The sequence below is a fragment of the Dermacentor albipictus genome, chromosome 4 (genome assembly GCF_038994185.2).
Source record: "Dermacentor albipictus isolate Rhodes 1998 colony chromosome 4, USDA_Dalb.pri_finalv2, whole genome shotgun sequence".
NCBI classification, from domain to species: Eukaryota; Metazoa; Arthropoda; class Arachnida; order Ixodida; family Ixodidae; genus Dermacentor; species Dermacentor albipictus.
Genome location: NC_091824.1, coordinates 117,900,000 through 117,913,868, shown reverse-complemented (window position 1 = coordinate 117,913,868; position 13,869 = coordinate 117,900,000).

The window sequence follows — 13,869 nt, the reverse complement described above, 5'->3', positions numbered from 1 at the left end:
CTGAGGAAATACATTTAGTGCGGTCATTAGGACGGTTCTTTGCAAAGTGCAAATACATTATAATCGAAAATTAGGCGTACTATGTCCTCGTCCTCTCGCACATTGCAGGCAGGGCACAGTGGTGATGCTGCCCACCAAATGTTAAGGAACACGTATTTTGTTTTAGGCAACGTTCAGACGAAAAAATGCCTGAAGACAATCGGGAGTTGAGATAATCTAAGCAGCCAAATTAAGAACTGACAAGCCAGACAACTATTCGTGTTAGCTCTCCATCCTTTCATTCAATTCCTTTCTTAGGTGAGACCTGCGTGCGGGAAACGGTGGAAATAAAAGATTAGATAGATAGATAGATAGATAGATAGATAGATAGATAGATAGATAGATAGATAGATAGATAGATAGATAGATAGATAGATAGATAGATAGATAGATAGATAGATAGATAGATAGATAGATAGATAGATAGATAGATAGATAGATAGATAGATAGATAGATAGATAGATAGATCATACTTTATTTGTGAGAGCTAAGTACTCAAGAGCAGAACCGTTACATCAAAGTGATACGCAAGTAAAGAAGCCGATCGAAACAAATAGAATTAGCGTATGAAAGTGTCATTTTCCGGTCGATTATGTATGGGGTGATAATTTCTAAGTTCTCCGGAAGTTTGCAGATAACACAATTCTAGTCCTTGAGATGGATTATGCAGTAAGCCGGACATTACTTGCACGATAAATCGAAACACATATTAAACTAATTAATTATCACAATTATCTTCTTGATTAATTACTTTACGGCACATATTGTAATTTATGTATTGTCGCCGGTGAGTTTGCAAGGCGTATCCATTTGGAATTAATTTCCAGAATGACGCCAGTTTGGAGACATGCACCATCAAACTCTCCGAAAACATGCACTGTTGTTTTACTTACTTTTTTTAACAAAAAGCTGTTTTATGCATTGAAGGAAGAAAGTAACTGGAACACCCATGTATCTCGTCCCACAGTTTGGGAAATAATATCTTCGAATTGGTGTCATCCTGCAGATTCATTTCAAGTGGATACATCCTGCAACCTCATCGGCTACAATTCATAAATCGCAATATTTGCCGTAAATCTATCAATTAGGAAGTTAATTAATTAATGTTTGTTAATTAGCTGAATATGTGTTTCAATTTGTCGTGCTAGTAATGCCCACCTCTTTGAATAATCCAGCTCAAGGAAAAGAATTGTACTATCTGCCACAAACAATTTTTTTTTGAACTCCGGGAAACCTAAAAATTATCACCCCGTACAATATTGCGGTAGCTTAGTGGCAAGGCGCTGTATGCTATTGAACCCGACGCGATAACACTGAATGTATTTCTGGTCACCTAAACAGGTGTGTTTTCGAACGATTGCAATGAAGAACCGCATGCGCGTCATAATTTTATTCAGTGTTCGGCGCGTTTCACTTGCATATATGGTCTTGTAACAATAGCGATTCGGGTGAGCCTGTCTAAATTCATAGTGTAATTTTTTGCAGCGAGAAGCACCCAAGAGCGGTGCGGCGTTTGCCCTTCTTTCGCTAACCCTCCGTGCTTTTCTTTTCTCTCCCCCCTTTGGTACTTTGCGCTGCAATGTTCCAGCCATGGTTTTGTAAGCTTCTTGGTGGATGTAAGAACAAGTAGCTGCTGAGAACTATCAACCAGCGGTATTTTCTATCTCTTCCTAACAGGCATTGACCAGCAAACAAGCGATCTTTACTTAGTATTAGAAGGTCCTTTACCTCCATTTCCATTTTCCCCAATCGACCGCGAAAGCACTGATACATTTACTGTTGTAGCAAGGCAACATTAATAACTAACATAAAGACATCCAACTTGGATATTGACCTCATGCAGAATAGATGCACAGCTTACACGAGAATATTGCACGCCCATCGCCCGGCACCTTCCTTGGGAGAGAGATGAAGGAAAATATCTGAATTCAAAACTGCCGCCTAAACGGAGTGCGGTTGAAGAAACAGACGCCAGACGAGAGATGGCGCTAGTCTTCTAAACATATTAAAATCGTGTGCATGTGCGCGTGCTCGCATGGGCACGATGTGTGCGTGTGTGTGCGCGCAATTATGCAAACAGCGACAGAATGAACGCCGGACATTGCGACGCCCCGTGCCATTATGTATGAATACCGGAGATGCGTACGACTGGCAACTCGAAAGCGCAGCTGTTGCAATTTAACTGATATTTATTGTTTTCGAATAAAACCTTGAAAACACAAAAAAAGGAAAGCATATGGAATTTATATTTCAGGAAATAGGTGTGAATGCGAGGATAAAATAAGCTCACAAGAAATTGTGCTCAGAAAAATTTTTACTTTACCCGCTGGGAAGCACCTAAGATTTATTACAGGATTTCCAAGAATTATGGACTGCCCCACGAACCATGCATACGTGTTTATAGCGTTTTAAAACGTTGTGATAAGTGCAAATAAATGTCAAATAAGATAATGTTTTCAGATAGGGTTTAGTCTTCTAAAATTCGATCGCTATGAGTATGGTATCAGTAAGAATTCGATGCCAAAACGATCGATCGATTGGTTCGTAGAAATTCACCCCCACCGTCGGCGTCCGAGACGCACCGTAAGAGACGGTCTGCACAGGTGGCTCAATGGGTGACTTAGGTTCGAAAGGACAAAGCCGCTGCAGTAACGAACGAACAACAACTTGTATTTACAGATAAAATTACAAAGTTCGGTTACAAGATTGCATAGTTTCAACAGTACATCGGTTACAAATGGCTACACTGGTTTGGACCACATAGGGCGACCCTATTTCGGCAGAGCCGATGGTGCTTAGCACCGAAGCCAGGTCCAGAACTGCCCTTCGGAGCTCTGCGGCCGCATTTTGTAGACGCAACGCTCCGCCCACAATCTTTACTGGCGAATTGCCGCCGGGTTGCGTCTCAACTGGACAATCCATTCACCAATCACTGCGTTCAGCAGAACTTGCGTGCGGGATTGGCCAGTCGAACAACCAAAAGTCAAAGAACATCTTTTTTTAGTACAGTTCACGGTGTAGAATCCTCACCCGAAATACACAATATACAACAACAAAGGGGTGAGGGTCATGCCAGCTGTACACATCGCAAGTTCCGAGCAACGGCTCTCGAGCACAGCCGGCGCAACAAGCACTGCCCAACAAAATACATTCACAAAACCTAAAAGCCTGGGAACGTCGGGACCATGTTTTCCAGTGCTCGAACACGTGCGCGACGCGACCGGATTCCAAGAACCCGCAGGCCATGCGGCGCCATAAACAAGCAATTGTTTGCCAGCCAAACTGTCACAGAGGAGCCCGGGCTAATTGCCCACCCGCCGAGGTCGGCCTCGTGTCCGGGCCGTAAGCCGAAGAAGACGTTCCCACGGCGCCTCGGAACCGAGACAAAACCGCAGGCTCTTTTGCGGCTCAAAGAATCCCTATGCCGGTCAGCGCGCGGTGCAAAGCCATAAAAGGCAATGAGGCTGGCGCGCCTGCTTGAGGCCGCGCTATCTCCGTTGCCCGCGGCCAGACCCGAACCAAGCACTCTTCAAGGGTGCCGATGAGAGCACCGCGGAAGTCAGACGCGCCCGCCCGTTACGGCGTTTGACGCGCAGTCGGGGAGACCCCAGCTGGGAAGGAGTTAACCCCCGCCAGCCGGCCGCGCGCAAGGGAAACGCCTGTGGGGATTCCCGGGAAGCACAATGCGACGGGGGTCCGAAGCTCCCTTTTTTACTGTGATGCGCGACCGCTAATGTGGCGCTGATGGTCTTCTCCGCTCCCTGAACTGTGCGGCAGCCCTGGGTGCCGACGGCGTGGTTACTCTGCTTGCTTGCAAGGCCCCGCTCTGGGTCAACCGTTGACAGCCATTACTCAAGTGCGGAAACAATCTCGTCGAGACGCATGTCCCCTGCCCAGATGGCCCGCGCCGTCCGTTTGGGCCTGTTTTGCAGCCGCCCGTAGCGGGGCTTACACCCCCCACCCAAGACGAGACAACAACTCGCTTACAGTGTTGTCGAAGCAGAAACCAAAACAAACCAAAACAAAAGCATGCTGCGTGTAAACTTGTACACACGCCGCATCTGGACATGACAATTAAAAGTTACCAACCAATCTTAGGCAGCGCGTTTTAACGATGGTCTGAGTTCGCACACATAGGAAATGCGTGAGCCGCGCCTTGCTCATGACAGTAAGCTGGCCCGCTGGTTCGCCCAAGTAAGCTGGCTCGCTTACTGAAACAACACAAATAAATGCCAGCGCCATATGATGAGCACTCTACGCGGCACATTCCGTAGAAAGTGTGAACACATGAATAAGTTTCACCGTAAAATAGGTACAACCTAAAGACACACAAAGCAAATACACAAACGAAACAAATAGTAAGGCTTCCCGATGCAACAGGGCTCGCGTCCTGAAACTATAATATGCAGTATCGTACAAATATGAGCCGAAAGGACACTGTCAGCCTCTAGCTTGGGAGGAAAACATACAAACATACATCATTGAGCTTAGATGACGACACTCGCCAAAACAAAAAACACTAAAACAACAAGGTACACACAGAAATGCGGAAGCATGAGTTCATCGTCCAAGGTCGTCTGTGTGGTTACCGCAGTCATATCACATCACACCACACTTGTTCCCTTGTCTCCACTGACCGTCACTGCGGGTTCCCTGTCTTTTACATCCTCTTTCCAACAATGGTTCGTGAGACGCGAAAGTGCGTCGGCGTTAGTATGTATGATTCCCCTTCTGTGTCGTACCACTATATCATAGTGCTGCATCGCTAAAGTCCAGCGTGTCAATTTTGCTTTCTGAGGCGTAGACTGAGTGATGTACGTCACAGGATTATGGTCGGATACCAATATTTCATGCCCAAGACCCCAATGTCGAACTTTTTCATAGCCGAAATGACGCCAAACGCCTCGCGTTCAATCGTAGACCACAGCATCTGCGTGGGCGTGAAGCGGGGGCTGGCAAAAGCAATGTGGCACTCTTTGCCATTGTCGGTCATCTGAGCTAGACATGCGCCCCCAGAAATTGCAGAGGAATCGGTGAATAGCCAAAACGGCTTGCTTGAGTCTGGAGTCGCTAGCTCGACGGCACTGCACAGAGCACTCTCGAGACCTTCGAATGCATCGCTGGCCTCAGGAGACGACGGAATGCGATTGGGGTGGCAATGCTTTGGCTCGGCTCCTTCCATCAGTTCTATGCGGTGCTCGCTCACTCGCGCTATCCCCATTTCGGTGGTAAACACGGCGGCCTGTGTCCCGAACACCTCGTTCACTAACGCTCGCTCAGGTGGTTCGAAATGTGATATACTCTCTGCGGGCATGAGGGCCCTACTGCCGAGAACCCTGCTGACCGTCGCGTCACTTTTTTGTTCCTCCCCTAACATCCCGGCATCACCCCTTACTTTATCGGAGCTACTGCGGGATTCTTCCTCTGCCCTTTCCTCGTTCGGATGCAGCGCATCGCCCCTGCTCACACCGGTAACCGGCTGTTCGGGATTAACCCGTTCGCCATCTAGTCCTATGACTGTAAACAGATCTGCGCTGCTGCTCGGCGGGAGTTTGTTGGGCGGTGGCTCGCAAGCCTCGTCCCGACCCTCCTGGAGCGCGCTCCAATCTTCCGCTGAGAGCAGGCAGTCCGCACTCACGCTCAGCCTATCAGTGAGCGCGCACAACACTGGTGTCGCCTTCTTCACATTAGAAAACGCGGGTTGGCCCTGTTTTAGCGTCAGCGGTAGTGCTACGAGTTTCGCTTCAACTCGTTCGCCAAAAGCTGCGCGGAGATTTACACTGCCATGCGACTGTGCTAATTCCGGTGGCACGGCACTTTCGCGAACTACAGTTATCTCGGCACCCGTATCCACTATTGCCTTCATTGTTCGGCCCCTACAATTAAGAGCTACACACAACAAGCGGTCACCCACAGCTGGGTTCTCTAGCGCGACCCGAGCGGTGAGCCTCTCTGGTTGTTCCTGCTGGGCGGCCGTCTGCGCCAGCCTTTCGCGGATGCGGGGACAATTTGGCCTAATGTGCCCGGCCGACCCACACTCAAAGCAAGCTGTTGGCCTCTGCTGTCCTGCGGGTGGATACGGTGATTTCGGTTTTGTCCTCTGCCCTTGGTGTGAAACCAAACCACTGTTGCTGCGGTTCCCAGTTGTAGTTTCCGGGCCCTTAATGCTGGTGTCCCGAGGTTGCCCCTTAGGTATGTCTACGCGGCCGTGAGCGTCCTCAAAAGTTTGCAAAAGTCTAGCAATTTCCGAGGCCTTGTACCACCCTGCACCCTCTCGTAGCCTGACGTACCTGAGCGCCTCTTCCGACAACACTGTTTTCAGCTGGTCAGCCACCAAGAGTTCTAGCAGCTCCGCAAAATTTGACACGTCCCTTGACGCCACATAAAAATTTAGGTAGCTGGCAAGACGAGTCGTGAAACTCTTCCACGTCTCGGTCTTCCGCTTCCGTACCCCGAAAAACCTTTTTTGATATTCAAGGGGAGACAACTGCAGCTCATCAAGGGCGACTTCCTTTAAGGCTTCATAATCACGGTGCTGTGCGGGAGTCAGACGTGTTGACAGGTACTCAATGCGCTCCGCTAGGAGCGGAAAAACTATCTGACCCCAACACCTTCGCGGCACCTCGTAGGCATCCAAGGTGTGCTCTACAGATTCGAACCAAATGGGGACCTCGGCATCTGTGGGAAATTTGGGGAAAGCACCAACTAATAATTTTGAATATTTACGCCATTCCGTGTTTCTATCATTCTCAAGTGCTCTGCCACTGCCGTCCCGACCACTCGATGGCGACGCTGTCCGTGCCCTGGCGAGCTCCAGTTCAAGGGCTAGGCTCTGGCGACGTTCCTGAGCCATCTTTAGTCTAAACTCCATTTCCCGCTCAGACAGAAAGGTCTCGCTTTCACCATCGCTGCTTCCCCTCTCCCTCTGACCATCCTCATCGTCCCTGTGGTTCTGCATGATTAGCTTCGAAGCCCCGCAGTGACTGAACAGTAAGAGGAAAGGAAACTCACGTTTCAGACGAGGATCACTGGTGGACGAGGGTCGAGGTGTTCCTGCGTCGCGCTCGCTCGGGCTGCTTCCTTGCTGTGGTTCAGTCTGCGCCTCGACGTCTTACTCGCTGAGGTGCGTCGCCTAGCGATGTCTCGCTGTTGGGCTTCCTCCTCCAAGGCTTGAGTCAATTGCAGACACCGGAGGTGCTGCTAGCTCTTGGGATGCCACTCTGGCAGATGTACCGCTGTCTTGATAGCGTTTAGCTGGTCTTCCGAACCTATCCTGTCGGCTGCGCCAGTAAGAATTCGATGCCAAAACGATCGATCGATTGGTTCGTAGAAATTCACCCCCACCGTCGGCGTCCGAGACGCACCGTCAGAGACGGTCTGCACAGGTGGCTCAATGGGTGACTTAGGTTCGAAAGGACAAAGCCGCTGCAGTAACGAACGAACAACAACTTGTATTTACAGATAAAATTACAAAGTTCGGTTACAAGATTGCATAGTTTCAACAGTACATCGGTTACAAATGGCTACACTGGTTTGGACCACATAGGGCGACCCTATTTCGGCAGAGCCGATGGTGCTTAGCACCGAAGCCAGGACCAGAACTGCCCTTCGGAGCTCTGCGGCCGCATTTTGTAGACGCAACGCTCCGCCCACAATCTTTACTGGCGAATTGCCGCCGGGTTGCGTCTCAACTGGACAATCCATTCACCAATCACTGCGTTCAGCAGAACTTGCGTGCGGGATTGGCCAGTCGAACAACCAAAAGTCAAAGAACATCTTTTTTTAGTACAGTTCACGGTGTAGAATCCTCACCCGAAATACACAATATACAACAACAAAGGGGTGAGGGTCATGCCAGCTGTACACATCGCAAGTTCCGAGCAACGGCTCTCGAGCACAGCCGGCGCAACAAGCACTGCCCAACAAAATACATTCACAAAACCTAAAAGCCTGGGAACGTCGGGACCATGTTTTCCAGTGCTCGAACACGTGCGCGACGCGACCGGATTCCAAGAACCCGCAGGCCATGCGGCGCCATAAACAAGCAATTGTTTGCCAGCCAAACTGTCACAGAGGAGCCCGGGCTAATTGCCCACCCGCCGAGGTCGGCCTCGTGTCCGGGCCGTAAGCCGAAGAAGACGTTCCCACGGCGCCTCGGAACCGAGACAAAACCGCAGGCTCTTTTGCGGCTCAAAGAATCCCTATGCCGGTCAGCGCGCGGTGCAAAGCCATAAAAGGCAATGAGGCTGGCGCGCCTGCTTGAGGCCGCGCTATCTCCGTTGCCCGCGGCCAGACCCGAACCAAGCACTCTTCAAGGGTGCCGATGAGAGCACCGCGGAAGTCAGACGCGCCCGCCCGTTACGGCGTTTGACGCGCAGTCGGGGAGACCCCAGCTGGGAAGGAGTTAACCCCCGCCAGCCGGCCGCGCGCAAGGGAAACGCCTGTGGGGATTCCCGGGAAGCACAATGCGACGGGGGTCCGAAGCTCCCTTTTTTACTGTGATGCGCGACCGCTAATGTGGCGCTGATGGTCTTCTCCGCTCCCTGAACTGTGCGGCAGCCCTGGGTGCCGACGGCGTGGTTACTCTGCTTGCTTGCAAGGCCCCGCTCTGGGTCAACCGTTGACAGCCATTACTCAAGTGCGGAAACAATCTCGTCGAGACGCATGTCCCCTGCCCAGATGGCCCGCGCCGTCCGTTTGGGCCTGTTTTGCAGCCGCCCGTAGCGGGGCTTACACCCCCCACCCAAGACGAGACAACAACTCGCTTACAGTGTTGTCGAAGCAGAAACCAAAACAAACCAAAACAAAAGCATGCTGCGTGTAAACTTGTACACACGCCGCATCTGGACATGACAATTAAAAGTTACCAACCAATCTTAGGCAGCGCGTTTTAACGATGGTCTGAGTTCGCACACATAGGAAATGCGTGAGCCGCGCCTTGCTCATGACAGTAAGCTGGCCCGCTGGTTCGCCCAAGTAAGCTGGCTCGCTTACTGAAACAACACAAATAAATGCCAGCGCCATATGATGAGCACTCTACGCGGCACATTCCGTAGAAAGTGTGAACACATGAATAAGTTTCACCGTAAAATAGGTACAACCTAAACACACACAAAGCAAATACACAAACGAAACAAATAGTAAGGCTTCCCTGATGCAACAGGGCTCGCGTCCTGAAACTATAATATGCAGTATCGTACAAATATGAGCCGAAAGGACACTGTCAGCCTCTAGCTTGGGAGGAAAACATACAAACATACATCATTGAGCTTAGATGACGACACTCGCCAAAACAAAAAACACTAAAACAACAAGGTACACACAGAAATGCGGAAGCATGAGTTCATCGTCCAAGGTCGTCTGTGTGGTTACCGCAGTCATATCACATCACACCACACTTGTTCCCTTGTCTCCACTGACCGTCACTGCGGGTTCCCTGTCTTTTACATCCTCTTTCCAACAATGGTTCGTGAGACGCGAAAGTGCGTCGGCGTTAGTATGTATGATTCCCCTTCTGTGTCGTACCACTATATCATAGTGCTGCATCGCTAAAGTCCAGCGTGTCAATTTTGCTTTCTGAGGCGTAGACTGAGTGATGTACGTCACAGGATTATGGTCGGATACCAATATTTCATGCCCAAGACCCCAATGTCGAACTTTTTCATAGCCGAAATGACGCCAAACGCCTCGCGTTCAATCGTAGACCACAGCATCTGCGTGGGCGTGAAGCGGGGGCTGGCAAAAGCAATGTGGCACTCTTTGCCATTGTCGGTCATCTGAGCTAGACATGCGCCCCCAGAAATTGCAGAGGAATCGGTGAATAGCCAAAACGGCTTGCTTGAGTCTGGAGTCGCTAGCTCGACGGCACTGCACAGAGCACTCTCGAGACCTTCGAATGCATCGCTGGCCTCAGGAGACGACGGAATGCGATTGGGGTGGCAATGCTTTGGCTCGGCTCCTTCCATCAGTTCTATGCGGTGCTCGCTCACTCGCGCTATCCCCATTTCGGTGGTAAACACGGCGGCCTGTGTCCCGAACACCTCGTTCACTAACGCTCGCTCAGGTGGTTCGAAATGTGATATACTCTCTGCGGGCATGAGGGCCCTACTGCCGAGAACCCTGCTGACCGTCGCGTCACTTTTTTGTTCCTCCCCTAACATCCCGGCATCACCCCTTACTTTATCGGAGCTACTGCGGGATTCTTCCTCTGCCCTTTCCTCGTTCGGATGCAGCGCATCGCCCCTGCTCACACCGGTAACCGGCTGTTCGGGATTAACCCGTTCGCCATCTAGTCCTATGACTGTAAACAGATCTGCGCTGCTGCTCGGCGGGAGTTTGTTGGGCGGTGGCTCGCAAGCCTCGTCCCGACCCTCCTGGAGCGCGCTCCAATCTTCCGCTGAGAGCAGGCAGTCCGCACTCACGCTCAGCCTATCAGTGAGCGCGCACAACACTGGTGTCGCCTTCTTCACATTAGAAAACGCGGGTTGGCCCTGTTTTAGCGTCAGCGGTAGTGCTACGAGTTTCGCTTCAACTCGTTCGCCAAAAGCTGCGCGGAGATTTACACTGCCATGCGACTGTGCTAATTCCGGTGGCACGGCACTTTCGCGAACTACAGTTATCTCGGCACCCGTATCCACTATTGCCTTCATTGTTCGGCCCCTACAATTAAGAGCTACACACAACAAGCGGTCACCCACAGCTGGGTTCTCTAGCGCGACCCGAGCGGTGAGCCTCTCTGGTTGTTCCTGCTGGGCGGCCGTCTGCGCCAGCCTTTCGCGGATGCGGGGACAATTTGGCCTAATGTGCCCGGCCGACCCACACTCAAAGCAAGCTGTTGGCCTCTGCTGTCCTGCGGGTGGATACGGTGATTTCGGTTTTGTCCTCTGCCCTTGGTGTGAAACCAAACCACTGTTGCTGCGGTTCCCAGTTGTAGTTTCCGGGCCCTTAATGCTGGTGTCCCGAGGTTGCCCCTTAGGTATGTCTACGCGGCCGTGAGCGTCCTCAAAAGTTTGCAAAAGTCTAGCAATTTCCGAGGCCTTGTACCACCCTGCACCCTCTCGTAGCCTGACGTACCTGAGCGCCTCTTCCGACAACACTGTTTTCAGCTGGTCAGCCACCAAGAGTTCTAGCAGCTCCGCAAAATTTGACACGTCCCTTGACGCCACATAAAAATTTAGGTAGCTGGCAAGACGAGTCGTGAAACTCTTCCACGTCTCGGTCTTCCGCTTCCGTACCCCGAAAAACCTTTTTTGATATTCAAGGGGAGACAACTGCAGCTCATCAAGGGCGACTTCCTTTAAGGCTTCATAATCACGGTGCTGTGCGGGAGTCAGACGTGTTGACAGGTACTCAATGCGCTCCGCTAGGAGCGGAAAAACTATCTGACCCCAACACCTTCGCGGCACCTCGTAGGCATCCAAGGTGTGCTCTACAGATTCGAACCAAATGGGGACCTCGGCATCTGTGGGAAATTTGGGGAAAGCACCAACTAATAATTTTGAATATTTACGCCATTCCGTGTTTCTATCATTCTCAAGTGCTCTGCCACTGCCGTCCCGACCACTCGATGGCGACGCTGTCCGTGCCCTGGCGAGCTCCAGTTCAAGGGCTAGGCTCTGGCGACGTTCCTGAGCCATCTTTAGTCTAAACTCCATTTCCCGCTCAGACAGAAAGGTCTCGCTTTCACCATCGCTGCTTCCCCTCTCCCTCTGACCATCCTCATCGTCCCTGTGGTTCTGCATGATTAGCTTCGAAGCCCCGCAGTGACTGAACAGTAAGAGGAAAGGAAACTCACGTTTCAGACGAGGATCACTGGTGGACGAGGGTCGAGGTGTTCCTGCGTCGCGCTCGCTCGGGCTGCTTCCTTGCTGTGGTTCAGTCTGCGCCTCGACGTCTTACTCGCTGAGGTGCGTCGCCTAGCGATGTCTCGCTGTTGGGCTTCCTCCTCCAAGGCTTGAGTCAATTGCAGACACCGGAGGTGCTGCTAGCTCTTGGGATGCCACTCTGGCAGATGTACCGCTGTCTTGATAGCGTTTAGCTGGTCTTCCGAACCTATCCTGTCGGCTGCGCCAGTAAGAATTCGATGCCAAAACGATCGATCGATTGGTTCGTAGAAATTCACCCCCACCGTCGGCGTCCGAGACGCACCGTCAGAGACGGTCTGCACAGGTGGCTCAATGGGTGACTTAGGTTCGAAAGGACAAAGCCGCTGCAGTAACGAACGAACAACAACTTGTATTTACAGATAAAATTACAAAGTTCGGTTACAAGATTGCATAGTTTCAACAGTACATCGGTTACAAATGGCTACACTGGTTTGGACCACATAGGGCGACCCTATTTCGGCAGAGCCGATGGTGCTTAGCACCGAAGCCAGGACCAGAACTGCCCTTCGGAGCTCTGCGGCCGCATTTTGTAGACGCAACGCTCCGCCCACAATCTTTACTGGCGAATTGCCGCCGGGTTGCGTCTCAACTGGACAATCCATTCACCAATCACTGCGTTCAGCAGAACTTGCGTGCGGGATTGGCCAGTCGAACAACCAAAAGTCAAAGAACATCTTTTTTTAGTACAGTTCACGGTGTAGAATCCTCACCCGAAATACACAATATACAACAACAAAGGGGTGAGGGTCATGCCAGCTGTACACATCGCAAGTTCCGAGCAACGGCTCTCGAGCACAGCCGGCGCAACAAGCACTGCCCAACAAAATACATTCACAAAACCTAAAAGCCTGGGAACGTCGGGACCATGTTTTCCAGTGCTCGAACACGTGCGCGACGCGACCGGATTCCAAGAACCCGCAGGCCATGCGGCGCCATAAACAAGCAATTGTTTGCCAGCCAAACTGTCACAGAGGAGCCCGGGCTAATTGCCCACCCGCCGAGGTCGGCCTCGTGTCCGGGCCGTAAGCCGAAGAAGACGTTCCCACGGCGCCTCGGAACCGAGACAAAACCGCAGGCTCTTTTGCGGCTCAAAGAATCCCTATGCCGGTCAGCGCGCGGTGCAAAGCCATAAAAGGCAATGAGGCTGGCGCGCCTGCTTGAGGCCGCGCTATCTCCGTTGCCCGCGGCCAGACCCGAACCAAGCACTCTTCAAGGGTGCCGATGAGAGCACCGCGGAAGTCAGACGCGCCCGCCCGTTACGGCGTTTGACGCGCAGTCGGGGAGACCCCAGCTGGGAAGGAGTTAACCCCCGCCAGCCGGCCGCGCGCAAGGGAAACGCCTGTGGGGATTCCCGGGAAGCACAATGCGACGGGGGTCCGAAGCTCCCTTTTTTACTGTGATGCGCGACCGCTAATGTGGCGCTGATGGTCTTCTCCGCTCCCTGAACTGTGCGGCAGCCCTGGGTGCCGACGGCGTGGTTACTCTGCTTGCTTGCAAGGCCCCGCTCTGGGTCAACCGTTGACAGCCATTACTCAAGTGCGGAAACAATCTCGTCGAGACGCATGTCCCCTGCCCAGATGGCCCGCGCCGTCCGTTTGGGCCTGTTTTGCAGCCGCCCGTAGCGGGGCTTACAGTATCTTTTACTTGTCTGGTGAATCATCCGAGTTGGTGGTGGTGGTGGTGTTCCAGCAGGCGGGGTTATCTTAGCATACATATCCGGCAACTGTTCCGCCTGAGCCTCCTGTGACTGTCACTGTGAGTGTCACCAGGTGTCGAAGGGTCCCGTGTCTCGCTTGAAGGCAATCAGCAGTCGTTGCGCCGTCTTCCTGCATGAAAGCCGCGGGCCCTCCGAGGAAAACGACGTCTTCAAAGGTACTGTGCGAAAAACCATTCTCTTGCAGGCTGTCGACCATCGCTTTTCTTTCTGAGTCTAACTACTGGCAT